The sequence below is a fragment of the Juglans microcarpa x Juglans regia genome, chromosome 6D (genome assembly GCF_004785595.1).
Source record: "Juglans microcarpa x Juglans regia isolate MS1-56 chromosome 6D, Jm3101_v1.0, whole genome shotgun sequence".
NCBI lineage: Eukaryota > Viridiplantae > Streptophyta > Magnoliopsida > Fagales > Juglandaceae > Juglans > Juglans microcarpa x Juglans regia.
Genome location: NC_054604.1, coordinates 16100922 through 16115396, shown reverse-complemented (window position 1 = coordinate 16115396; position 14475 = coordinate 16100922). Strand labels below are relative to the sequence as shown.

Here is a 14475-nt window from a genome sequence, read left to right as displayed (position 1 = left end):
CAAGTTTTGATGATCGTAGAAGAATAAGTGCCATAGGGTACAAGGATTTATTGGAGAGTCTTATTTGGTAGTGTTATTATTTTATGTGGCTTTGGTATTTTGAGTCATAGATATTTCCAAGTCTTTGTGGAGATTTTAATTTATTTTATTGATGTATTTCATTTGTGTCCATATGGAGGAACATGAATATTTGTGTTGAACAAATAAGTTAATAATTTATGGAGTCTCGAGGTTATTTATAAATGTATTCTTGGAGATGATTTTAGGTAACATGAGCTAACTCTCCGGACCTCCGGGACTGGGGCGTTACATTCCTTCATTTCAACAACCCAGAATAGCAACCCTCTTCTCAATTCCTCTTACAGTTTGATGGTTAATAGAGGTTTATTTGGAGCTTTTTTATGCAAATTTAGTAACTGCTCATACTTGTGTTGGATTAAAATTAGATTTTGGGCGGATTACTAATTGAGAACGAATGGGTCATTTTAGGGGAGGAAATTTTAGGTTGATGATTTGTGATTAGATAAAAAAAAGTGGGTTTTGAGTTTTGAATGTCTCAACAGTTAATGTCTAATTAGATTATGGAGAAGTTGATGTTGAAATGAGGGCTGTTTGGCAAATTGGTGAACTATAAATGGAATTGGGGTGTAGTGTGAGTGAGTTTAGTAAAAAAGGAGATTTTAGGTGATTCTATTGGAGTCGTTTAGGCTGTCTAAGTTGAGACACAATAGGAAATTGGATAAAGAGAGAAAATTGGGTAAGTTGTGGGCTATTTTTAGTTGTGGAAAACAGGGGCTTGAATTCTTTATCATGTTTTGGGAAATCAGATGATAGGTTGATATTATGATGAAGTTTATCAGAATTGATTTTTCTTTACTCTTAAGATAGTAGCTAGTTTTATTATAGAGGTTGAATTATGCTCGAATGGAGTATAGCGGATAGGTTCTTGCTTGCAGTTTGTGGTATAAGGTGTAGGGCCCATACGTGTAGACAAAAATTACTTTTACATATTTATAATTAACTTGCATGTCTAGAGGGAGAAGGCTGGGTTTGTATAATGGCTAGTTGATTAAGCCCAAACTACTATGCAGTGTTATAGTATAGTTCACGGTGTCAATCCACAGGGAGTCAAAAGAAACGCTACAAGACGCGCAAGCTTAAAGGAAAAGATCAAATGACAAGATGACATGAATCTGAAAAGTACTTTGAAATCTACCTAAATCACGTAATTAAAATGAGCTTAGGACACAGATAAAAAGGCAAGCAAAGCTTCGGGCTTCCATTAACCAGATCCAATACTCTGACTTTTTCAATCCAAACTATATACACAATTAAGAATTAGAGCACGAAATTTCTAATTGGAAGATTCATTTACTTTCTCAAATTTAGTTCTAGAATCTATTCCACCTTTGCAAACCATAGTTTTCACGTATAAAAAAGAATATCATATCTGAAGACAACGCTATGTTCACAAACAATAGTACGGCAAAAGATCACATTAATGGCATGACAAAACTGTTGAAGTCACAATCATATAGCTCAACAAAATAAAACCATGGCAAGATTTAATATAATTGTCTCAAACTTATAACATACAAAAAAAATAGAGAATTCCATCTTAGAATATTAAACAATAAAGTTTAATTTATGAATTGATATATAGTTAAAGCATTTTCACCAATCAATTTCTACCGTACACTTTACTCAAAATTTAGTTCTCTATGGGAGAACAAAAAAATGGTTTTCTTTGGTCTTCAGAACCGTGCGTCCATGCCATCCCTATCCATAAAAATCGTTATATTTGAAGTCCCTTAACATTGAACAGTCCTCTTGCGTTTGAAAAGTCTTATCGTTTGAAAATGCTCACGTGTTGAAAGTCAGCCCAGTTGAAGAGTCTTGTTACGTTAGAAGTCCATTTGAAAAGTCATCCTTTATTTGCAACTGAAAAGTTCTGCTCATTTGAAAGTTTTCTCACGTCTATCCCGCCACTGTAAGGGGACTTTCCCCCAATGGGGATAGATGGGAGAATTCGGAGGCTGTTTACAGGGGTAAAATTTACTTGCTAATTCCTCAGATTTTCTCCTTTCTTTTTTCATTCTCTCTCTTCTTCTTCTTCTTTAACTCGCCTTTTGTGGTAGGGGTTGGAGCATCTAGCGACCATCATTGTGAATAGCCAAGTCGAACTAAGGAATGAGAACTGGGACCTTTGCTCTCTAGTTCAGGTGACTTTGGACCTTGTGGCCTCCGAGCGCAAGCAGAAGGAGGCGGCTGAAGAAGCCCTAGCCGATCTAGTAAGGTCTCGGGGGAGGTCGGCCAGCTCCGCATTGAAGCCTCCCTTGCTTGGACACGCTGCAACCGTCTCTTGACCAGCATCAATCGGAGCTGGAGCAACTGTAGGCCAATATTCAGGAACTTCACCGGCAGCGGGACACAGATGGTCGCTCGATCAAATGGCTCAAGACCAAGGTTCAAGGTTTTAACGAGTCAGCGACAGCGAGGAAGAAGATCCTGGAGGAGGAAAGGCAGTGAAGAAAAGATGTGGAGGCTGCCTAGAAGCGAATAAGCTAGTGCTCGAGGGTCGGGAAGTGGCCCTCCGAAGCTTGCAGGATGGGCTATCTTATGTTCGTGGGGTCCGCGACGATGCATGGAGGTTCGACAATGATGAAGGCTTGGAGCGGATGAAAACCTATATTCTTTAGAACCCTCGGTCTGACCTCCGGGCTATGAGCATGGGTGACTTTCCCCTCAGCATGAAGAGTCCCTGCGGTGACGTGACATTCTTGGGAAGGGTCTAATTCCTAGCGGATATGGTGATAGTTCAGCGGAATGAACCCGCTTTATAAGGCTCGATGTGGCTTTACGATGTAACTTGTCTTTTGTAATCCTGCAGCTCTATGATGTAACTTGCCTTTTGTAATCCTTAGTAATCAATAACATTATTTTTTGTTGATTCTACTCAGCTATACGGTTTCATCACACTTCTCACTGTACTCTTTCTTCTTCCCTCCCACCCTCTCTCTCTCTCTTATTATTATGGGCCGCCTAGATGGATCTTGGCTGTGAGGGTTGGCCTCACTGCATTTTTTGCAATCCACCCCACTATCACCCGGTTGCAATTGATCACCCCACCATGTTGGTGGCCCCTCGGCTTGTATTCTTTTTGTTGGGCTGTCAGTTTTTTTGTTTGTCGGTCTTTGGGTGGGTTCTACCCGGCCTAGTCTTCGTGTCGTCGCTTTGTCCTACCAATTTCCTTTAACCTTCTTTTCCTTTCTTATTTCTTTTAGCTGCCTTTTCCTTTAGCTATTTCCCTTGGCTCCGTTCTTTTCGCTCTGTTTCCTTTAGCCGTCTTTTCCTTTTGCTCCTATTTCCTTAGCTGCCTTTTCCTTTTACTCCTATTTCCTTAGCCGCCTTTTCTTTTCGCTCCTATTTCCTGCTTTGTCAGAGTGTTAGTTTTTATTTGTGAAGATTCATTTAATGGAGATTCGACTGATGAAGATTTCGTGGGTGGAGATTCCGCTGACGGAGATTTTGCTGGTAGAGATCCTGTTGACGGAGTTTCCGTTCTTCAGGTAACCGAGGGCTGACCCGCACTCCTCCAAGAGAGAGATAAAGCAGTGTTAGGCATTACACTCATCCCTTTCACGTCGTGAGGAGGTAAGTTGCTGCTGTAGATTCCGTTGGTGGAAATTCCATTCTTCGGGTAGCTGAGGGCTGACCCGCACTCCTCTGCGAGGGGGATAGAGCAGCCTTAGGCATTATTACACTCCTCCTTTTCACCTCGGGAGGAGGTAAGTAGCTTATGGCAATCTCGTTGATTTAGATTCTGTTGATGATATCCATGTCTTTCTTTTCATTATTCAGGCGGTCCATAGACTCAGTCTGCTCTTCATCGGGGAGAGGTCGGAATGCCTCGTGCCAAATTGCCTCTTTCTCTCCCGAGTAGGTAATTCGGACGACGTTGTGGACGGTTTGCTAGTTCCTGAACCGCCTGGAAACTATAGATGTGTTGGCCCTTCCGTACTAGATTATGAGTAATAAAGAACTTAAGGGCCTTGAGGTTAGGGAAATCAGCCCCGGCCTACTCTAGAGCACGGCACCAGATAACACAGCACGAGACCAAGATCCTCCATACAAGAGGAGGGAGCTAAGTGGGCACTGGATCAAAGAAACTCAACACTTCACACACTAGTCGGCAAAATGGAAACCAAAGGCCACAGATACATCGCTACCTTAGTACCGTAGCCCTCATCATCCACAACTCCGCTGGAGTGGGAAGGCACAATGAGCTCCACCTTTGATGGGATTTTGTATGATGGAAACCAAGGTGGGCCTAGTCTTAAAGATCACTTGCAAATTCCAGATGGGCCAATTACAAGATCAAGGGCCAAGAAGATCAAGGAATCAATGCACGGATTGGTGCAATCCACTTGAGATGAAGCTAGCAAGAGCCCAACACTCAAGATGGGCTTGAAAGAAGGAGAACCAGCTTTGATCCACTTGATTCAAGCTATGGAAGACATGACTTTGAGATAGGGCCTATTGTTATTGGAGACTTCCAATTTTGGGTAAAATGGGGCTTTATTTTGGCTAGGGTTTTAATTAGGTTTAGTTTAAATACTCCTTGTAGCCTCATTTGAAGGTTAGACAATATTGAATGTTATTTGTGAGTTTAGGTTTCTCGTCTTGTTTTTTATTGAACTCTTGAACTTATCAAAGGTAAATCACAATCTTTGTGGCGTTCCTCCTTTGTAATCTAGGTTCTTGAGACAGGTTTTTCAACGGGTCTAGATTTTGATATAATTTAGGTTCTTGGAATGAGTTCTCATTGGGTCTAGGTTTTTCCATCCATTGACTTGAATTTGGCTTTCTTGGGGGGTTTTCAAATTGATTGTGGGTTCAAGGGATTTTATTCCCGCGGGTTCATATCATTTGGTATTCAGAGCAAGGTTTCCAATCAGGTTTGATTCTATCTTTTAATTTCTTGCATCCTTAAATTTAATTCTAGGGCTACATTGTTCTAGAGTTGCCAAAAAAAAAAAAATTGCAGAAACGAAAAGAGAGAGTGAAATTTGCATCACCTAGGGTTTCAAAATTCTAGGGTTTAATGCATATCTAAGTTTGTCAATTGCTTGGAATGTCGTTCCATTGATTCTCATTTATTTCGTTGTCAATTCTTGTGTGCTTCAATTCAATTGCTTGATTTTTTACAATTGAGTATTTCTGTTTGTGATTGAATTAGAAAAAAGAAAAGGAAAGGAAAAGAAAAGAAAGGAAAGGAAAGGAAAAGAAAAGAAAAGAAAGGAAAGGAAAGGAAAGGAAAAGAAAAGGAAAGATAATTCGAAAACAAAGAAGAAGAAGAAGAAGAAGAAGGAGAAGAAGATAAGGAGAGGTAGCATATTTAAAGGTTGCTGCATAGTTACAACAAAGACAATGAAAAATATTTGTTGATTGAGTTTTATCGTCAAATGGGCTGAATACATATTTGTAGTTGGTACCTTGTTCTATTATTACTCTTTCCCTCATATAAATTCCTTGAGTCCCGTGTCGTTTTATTCCTTCCTTGTTTCTTGTTTCTTGGATCTATATTACTGGTTGGAATAATACAAGGTTGTATTGTCTTGATTTAGTTGAACTAGTTCTTAAAGAACTTGAGCGGGAAAACTATTATGGTAAAATGCAAAAGAGTGTGAGACTATTATCAGGGAAAAGCCAATTAGAAGTGAAACACGAGTGGAATGCCATTATTCGAGTGTAAACACGTAAGGGAGTGTGTGAGGTCTTTCCATTAACATTCATTTGTGCAGCACTTTACAATGTCTCATCGGAGTGGCTCTTCACCAAAGGGGATGGTAGATAACTCATCATTTGTGTTGCAATCCATGCAACAACAGAGCGGTTGAACCTGATGTTAGGTGAAGTGGGGGATAAGATGGATCATCAAGAAGTGGTAATTAGAAATTTACAAGGCAGGAGAGATAGGAGGAGGAGTGAACCTTGTATTGAACATAACTGTAAGAATGAAGAGTATGGTGAGTCTCTTGTTGCCATGCATGCTCTCAATATACAAATTAAGATGGATGATATAGAGAAGCAGAGCGAGAACATTTTTCATACTAGATGCCACATCAACAACAAGGTATGTAGTGTGATCATTGATTTGCGGAGTTGTATTAATTTGGCTAACACTACTTTAGTTGAAAAATTGAATTTACCTACCCTAAAACACCCTAGACCATACATGTTGCAGTGGTCGAGTGATTGTGGGGAGGTTAGGGTCAATAAGCAAGTGCTAGTTACTTTTTCAATTGAAAAATACCAGGATATGGTCGTTTGTGATGTAGTGCCTATGCATGCTGGTCATATTTTGTTGGGGAAGCCATGGGAGTATGATAGGAAGGTGATCAATGATGGGTAAAGGAACATGTACAGTTTTGAAAAGGATGGAAAAACAATCAAACTTGCTCCTTTAACTCCAACACAAGTCCATGGGGACCATTTGAAACTGAAAAGTGAGGTTGCTCAAAAAAAAAAGTGTGAAAATGAGTGTGATCAAAAAAGAAAAAGTGAAAATGAGATTGAGCTAAAAAGCAAGAGTGAAAGTGAGATTGAGAAAAAAAGAAATAGTGAGGCCGAAAATGAGAGAGAGAGTAAAATGAGAGAGAGAAAAGATGAGGGTGAGGCTGAAACCTCAAGAGAAAGAGAGAATGAGTTGAAAAACAGTTGTCAGGTCGAGAGTTCAAAACAAGATGAAGGAAAAGAGAGTGACAGAAAAAAAGAGAGTGAAAAGCAAAAAGAGAGTGAAAGGGAAAAAGAGAGTGAAAAAGAAAAAGATTGTGGAAAGAAAAGAGAGAGTGAAGAAAGTGAGAGAAAAACAAAAAGAAAATTGAGTTTTTATGCTAAGGCGAGTCTTAATACTAACGAACTTGACGTATCTCTGCCTAGTGTTATTGTCTTTTTGTTGTAGGGATATGAGGTCATGTTTCCTAGAGGTGTGTTTAGTGAATTGCCACCTATTAAGGAGATAGAGTACTACATTGATTTTGTGTCAGGTGCGACAATTCCTAACCGACCTCTCTTTGAAGAACATGAGTCTTTTTCACACTTGAAGGGACAAAATAAGTCGTTGACTATAATGCATGCTAAGCGGGAGGACTATGTTGAGACTTTTCCTCATGTATTCAAATATACACAAGGTATGGAAAATTTTGTGGTTGATGCTTTAGCAAGAAGGTACGTCTTTATCTTCATTTTAGATGCAAAATTGTTGAGACTTGAATATAATAAGGAATTGCATGCTAATGATGATGACTTTGCTAGTATGTATGGAACAGGTAACAAAGCATCGTTTGGTAAGTTCTATAAATTAGATTGGTATTTGTTTAGAGAGAATAGATTTTGTGTGCCAACTAGTTTTATGCTTAAGTTGCTTATGTGTGGTAGACATGGTGATTTGTTAGGTAACTTTGGTGTAAGGAAGACTTTCAAGATGTTGCATGAACGTTTGTGGGAGTATCATTTGCCATTCACTGACGTATTGCATGAACGTTTGTGGAAGTATCATTTGTCATTCATTAACGTGTTGCATGAACATTTGTGGAAGTATTACTTGCCATTCATTGATTTTGCATATAATTGGAGTGGTGTAAGAAAAACTTTAGGTGTGTTTCATGAACGTTTGTGGGAGTATCATTTGCCATTCATTGAATTGCTACATGGACATTTGCGGGAGTATCATTTGCCCTTATTAGAGTGTGCATATAAAACCTTGCATACTACTATTTCTTATTCTCCATTTGAGGTTGTTTATGGTTTTAATTTACTTACTCTTTTACCTTTGATGGCTTTGCTTGTTGATGATAGGAGTAGCTTGGATGAACATTTTCAATTTCTTGAGAAAATTAATGAAAATACATATGAAGTAGATCTTTCAAGTAAGTATCATGTTTTTGCTATTTTCAATGTTACTAACATTTTTCCTTTTGATCCAGGTGGAGATTCGAGGTCGAATCCTTTTGAGGAGAGGGGGAATGATGGGAACCAAGGTGGGCCTAGTCTTAAAGATCACTTGCAAATTCCAGATGGGCCAATTATAAGATCAAGGGCCAAGAAGATCAAGGAATCAACGCACGGATTGGTGTAATCCACTTGAGATGAAGCTAGCAAGAGCCCAACACTCAAGATGAGCTTGAAAGAAGGAGAACCAGCTTTGATCCACTTGATTCAAGCTATGGAAGACATGACTTAGAGATAGGGCCTATTGTTATTGGAGACTTCTAATTTGGTTAAATGATTTATTTTATTAGTTTAGAATAAGTGGGCTTGAAATGCCTGGCCCACACGTCTTATTTTTAATGAACTAGAGCTTTCAAGAAGGCCTTGTATTTTGGCCAAGGGCTGATTTAGAAAGTTACTTTTTAGGAATTAGGGTTTCAAGAGGTACTGTAGAGTTACTGTAACTGTACTGTAGCTGGGGTACTGTAGCACGACACTGTTCATCAGGGCATTTTGGGTAAAAAGGGGCTTTATTTTGGCTAGGGTTTTAATTAGGTTTAGTTTAAATACTACTTGTAACCTCATTGGAAGGTTAGACAATATTGAATGTTATTTGTGAGTTGAGATTTTTCCTCTTGTTCTTGATTGAACTCTTGAACTTATCAAAGGTAAATCACAACCTTTGTGGCGTTCCTCCTTTGTAATCTAGGTTCTTGAGACGGGTTCTTCAACGGGTCTAGATTTTGATATAATCTTGGTTCTTAAAACAAGTTCTCATCGGGTCTAGGTTTTTCCATCCATTGACTTGAATTTGGCTTTCTTGGATAGTTTTCAAATTGATTGTGGGTTCAAGGGATTTCATTCCTGCGGGTTCATATCACCACGTGTACTCTTCCCATTCCATGCTACGTCAGGAGATTACTCCGCGTGTACTCTCTTCACATCACACTACGCCAGGAGAGTAGACTCCACGGATACTCTCCTCATTCCATGCTATGCCATGAGAGTACACTTTACGTGTATTCTCTTCACATTACACCACACTACATCACCACTACGCCACATACTTCCAACCACACTTTATAGCACAGTCCACAACACGACCACACCCAACACTTCACGTACACAGCACATCACATCACCACACTACACAGGGACTCCACAAATACTAATAGCACAGTCTACAACCTAACCAACCAAACAAACATATTAACGAGGATAAGGGAAAGAGAGTTATACCATCATCGGGATAAGCCGTGCATTGCTCGTTGCCCAGCACGACTAGTGGCGTCGGAAGCCACTAGCTTGGGCGGTGACCGTTATGTCGTGGTCACTGTCGTGACCTTACAATGGCACTATCTCGAGGAGATCTAGGGTTCTAGATGGTTGATCTAGGCCATGTGAGGGTGGCCGACATAGTGGATAGCTTGTGGGTGGCGGCGAACACCATGCACGGTACAGTGGTGGTTAGCCATGTGCAGTGGTTGTTTTGGGCATTTGGGAGCAATTTGGGCATTGGGCTTGGCTATTAGGCATTGGGTTGAGGTCCTGGGGTGGTGGCCTCCTGGTGGTGTCGAGGTGGCACACAGCGAGGACACGGTGGCTCGTGGAGGGGCTTGGGCAGTGAACAAGGGAAATGGAAGGGAAGTTTGGCCAGCTATGGCAAGGCATGGAGAGTCTAGGGAAGGTGATGGGAGGCAGGTGGTGGTGTCTAGGAGGTGGTACAGTGGCCTACTGCTGCAGATCCGATCGCAAGGTAGAGGAGAAGCCGTGGGAGAGTGAGGGTGTGTGTGGGGGCTAGGGGGCTCAGCTAGGCATGGAGAGGCTTGGGGGAGGTCGCCGGTGAGAAAGGAGGCTGATGGTGGTGGTGCGGTGGTGTGGGGATGGCTAACGGCAGCGCTACGGGGAGAAACCCGTGCGTGCAGAGGGGCTGGATGCATGGTCTAGGGAGGAGCTACGGCGGTTGGGTTCCAACGAAGTCATCCACGGCGTGAGTGGAACTCGTTGGTGGTGCTTGGTGGAGCTGGGGCTGAGTTGCGGCTGCGCATGGTGGCCAAACCTATGTGGGTAAACCCATTTTGGGAAAAAGAGAGGGGGCTGTGCATGAGGGCTCGACGGTGGCTGGGTTGGCTAGCGTGAGAGGGAAACTGCCATGGTGGTCTGTGGCCAAGGGTGGCACAGGGCGGGGCTGGGCTAAGAGAGGGAGAGGGGCTGCTGCCCACGTGAGTTGAGGGAGGTGGAGAGAGAGGGAAAAGGGAAAAGTGAGAGGAAAAAGATAGGAGCTTGGGTTTTAAACCCAACCCTTTACCTCGGGGTCTTCAAAACGATCTTATGGTGGGCTTTAAATACTGATTTGCAAATGTGTAAACACTAACTTAACTAAAAACACTGAGAGGAGTTAAGATAGAATATAATTTAAACTAAACTTTAGTTTATAAAATAATGTTATTTCGTCATTAATAAAATGAAGTTTTGCTAATTACTTTTAAGAGGATAAAACCATCTAACTAGTTAGAGTTTTCAACATAATTTAAATCTCATAGTATTTTAAATAACTAAAATCATTTAGATAAAATGATTTTCCACTGTTATAATATTTTTGGAACTCTTTAAAAATATTATAATTGTCTCACTTAAAATCAGGCTTCGTCCAATAACACTGGAAATATCCCATATAAATATTTCTAGGACATTTAAAATATTCGAGAGCTTTAAAACAATGACGTACTTTAAAAACCAACAGCTAACATTAAAAACACGCCTCTGAGGTTTGGCTCGCAAGATAAGACTCGTGATCGCTAGAGAAAAGGGGCGGACTATTACATCCTTCCCTTCTTATAATAAATTTCGTGCTCGAAATTTGCTTAGTGATTACGCCCGAAGAATAACGCGGTAATTGTAGCACAACTTTGGAATGTCGATCCATAGAGAGACAAATTAAATGAATAGTAGAAGGAACAAAGAAACTTGATGAGTTTACGAAAGTGTACTCTAAATATCCTATTATTGGACTAAAATGCTAAAATGTGAATAGAAATAATAGAAATTAATGTGTATTCTTGAATTGAGTTTCTATTTACTTTGAAATACTCCTGAGCAGATTTTTATATTTAATTTCAGAGTCTATAAAAAAGCAAGTCCAAACCCAGTCAAATTCAAAAGACTTTCAAGTGGAAAAGACGTTGAAACAACCTAAGAACTTTCAACGAGTGTAGGACTCTTCGAATAAGGATAATGATGGGTTTGAGAGTAATTCGGATCAAGAGAAAAAGTCAGTCCAAAATTCGCTAGAAGACACAGGCTGTACATAGTTTAGTATTTTGATCATAAATTTCTATTCAAATATTGGATTGATGCGATTCTTAATGCGTTAGAAAGCTATCTTAAAGGGCTACAAAGTTGTCTCTAATAAGGATTTTCAAATTCAATTTTCTGAATTACATACGTGGCTGCCAAGTTGAGTCCTAAAATTTACACGATTTTGTATGCGGTAGAGTATGAAAGACATTAGGGTTTCTTTCCTACCCTATATAAGTATTTCATTAGCACGAAATTGAGAGTTCATAAAGGGGAGATGGCTCAGTTCTGAAAAGGGGGGTGATGAAATTAATTTCCATGACCGTCGTTTGCTAAATATTCCTTTTGAGATTTTTGTTGTCCATTATATTTATGGGTAGCTAAATTCTCAAGTAGGGCTAGGGATGAACTTGCACATTAGATGGTATTTTTAATTTATTTTTGATTTATATATTTGATTTTCAATTACTAAACCTCGTTTGTTTTATCATTCTCAATTCATTTTTTATGTTTTCTTCTCCAAATGATCATAGAATTTATTCTGTTTATAGATTCAGTCATACTTTTTCTATTGAATGGATTAGCTCTTCGATTATATTTGGATCAATTATTTATCTATATTGATTTAATTCTTTGCTGCAATATCGCTTCCTAAGTATATTGTCGTCGTTGGATTTTCTTAATAGCGATAATAATTTACGTATTTTAAATGTGGTGAGTGATTTTCCAAAGGGTTATATTTGGTTTAATGTTGGTTTATAAAGTTATACCTTCCGATTAGAAATTTTGGGAATTGCGTTCCCAATTGAGTTATTCATTGAATTAAGAATAATTAAAATACCAGACTTTGTGCAAGAGATTCCTGATACTTTACTATTTATCAAACTTGAGTATTTTTTCCGTTAGTTACTTTGCTTCACTTTAAAATTGCATTTAAAATTAATCTTTGTTCTCCATTAATCATTTAATATATTTCTTTATTCATTCTACAATTCTTTTAATTTGTCTTTTTGAGGAATCGACACCTCAAAGTTGTGCTACAACTATCACATTATTCTTTGGGCGTAATCAAATTTTGGCGCCGTTGCAGGGGAGACGGTAGAAGAATTGCTAGATTGGTTTTTATTTCAGCTGTTTGAAAAGGCGTTAACTTCATTCTCTCTTTTAGCTTGCTGCATTATTTTATTTATTTATTATATTTTTTTCTTCTTTCTTTTCATAGTGTTTTTAGTTTTTAGTGTTTTGTTACCATGCAGGCACAGATATAGAGACACCTTAGGTAGTGATTTGCTTATAGGCCCGTGGAAAAATCAAAATCAAGTTTTTTAAATTCTTTATTTGCAATCCATCTAGTCCCAAAGAAATGAGTGAACACGAAGATCAACCTATTAGAACTCTTCATGATTACCTCCACCCTACACGCACCATCATGCATCATGTTTCCAGCTAATACTTGCCAACTGGATTTTAAAACTGGGATGATACAGTTACTCCCTACTTTTCATGGCTTGGAAAATGAAAATCCATACGTGCACATCAGGGAGTTTGAGGAAGTAATTGCAACTTTTCATAGTCAAAATGCAACTGATGACATTGTGGGACTTAAGTTCTTTCCTTTCTCTTTGAAGGATAGAGCTAAGAGTTTGTTATATACTCCATGATACCCCGATCTATTGGGGTCATGGAGTGAGATGACTCAGGTCTTCTTTAATAAATATTTTCCCTAACATAAGACCAACGCTGATGGGAACCAAGGTAAGCCTAGTCTTAAAGATCATTTGCAAATTCCAGATGGGCCAATTACAAGATCAAGGGCCAAGAAGATCAAGGAAGCAATGTACGGATTGGTGCAATCCACATGGGATGAAGCTAGCAAGAGCCCATCACTCAAGATGGGCTTAAAAGAATGAGAACCAGCTTTGATCCACTTGATTCAAACTGTGGAAGACATGATTTAGAGATAGGGCCTATTGTTATTGGAGACTTCCAATTTGGTTAAATGATTTATTTTATTAGTTTAGAATAATTGGGCTTGAAGATGTCTGACCCGCATGTCTTATTTTTAATGAACTAGGGTTTTCAAGAAGGACTTGTATTTTGGCCAAGGGCTTATTTGGAAAGTTACTTTTTAAGAATTAGGGTTTTAATAGGTACTGTAGTGTTACTGTAGCCGTACAGTAGCCACGGATACTGTAGCGCGACACCGTTCATCAGGTGCATTTTTGGTAAAAAAATGGCTTTATTTTGGCTAGGGTTTTAATTAGGTTTAGTTTAAATACTCCTTGTAGCCTCATTTGAAAGTAGACAATATTGAATGTTATTTGTGAGTTGAGTTTTCTCCTCTTGTTCTTGATTGAACTCTTGAACTTATCAAAGGTAAATCACAACCTTTGTGATGTTCCTCCTTTGTAATCTAGGTTCTTGAGACGGGTTCTTCAACGGGTCTAGATTTTGATATAATCTAGGTTCTTGGAACGAGTTTTCATCGGGCCTAGTTTTCCATCCATTGACTTGAATTTGGCTTTCTTAGGGAGTTTTCAAATTGATTGTGGGTTCAAGGGATTTCATTCCTGCGGGTTCATATCAAACGCCTTAAAAAGGCAAATCTCCACCTTTGCACAAAAGGACAGTGAGATTTTGTATTAGTCTTGGGAGAGATTTAAGGAGTTGTTGAGTATGTGTCCTCACCATGGGCATGAGAAATGACGTTTAGTGAGCTATTTTTATGAGAGACTTACACCTAGAGAGTACCAATTTTTGGAGATGATGTATAATGGTGAGTTCTTACATAAAGATCCTGATGAGGCTATAGAATACCTCAATGAGCTTGCTGAAAAAGCTCACACTTGGACTGGACCTAGTGCTACTGAGAGCACAAATAGGTCACGACCTGCAGGAAGCCCAAATGGTGGTGGAATTTACCATCTCAGGGAAGAGGATAGCCTAAAAGGCTAAGGTTGAGATGCTCACTAGGGAGCTAGATGTGTTAAAGCCTAAGGACATAAAGCGAACACACGTGGCTAATCATGCAGAGTCTTTTGGACCATATTTTGTGTGTGGCGGGGTGATCAGCTCGCTCAAGAGTATCTCACATTTGCTGGGATAAGAGAGATGTATGAAGAATAATGTAATGCCATAGGTATGTGCAATAAGCCTTTTACACATTTCTCTGATACCTAAAATCTA

At 39.3% G+C, this 14475-nt stretch overlaps 1 non-coding gene across 1 annotated transcript; it reads right to left on the bottom strand.

The window, feature by feature from the left end:
* Positions 1-13877: 13877 nt before the first annotated feature.
* On the bottom strand, positions 13878-13985 carry LOC121236239. The gene has a single exon (XR_005934680.1). It is a non-coding gene; the product is annotated as a small nucleolar RNA R71 (small nucleolar RNA).
* Between the last annotated feature and the right edge of the window lie 490 nt (positions 13986-14475).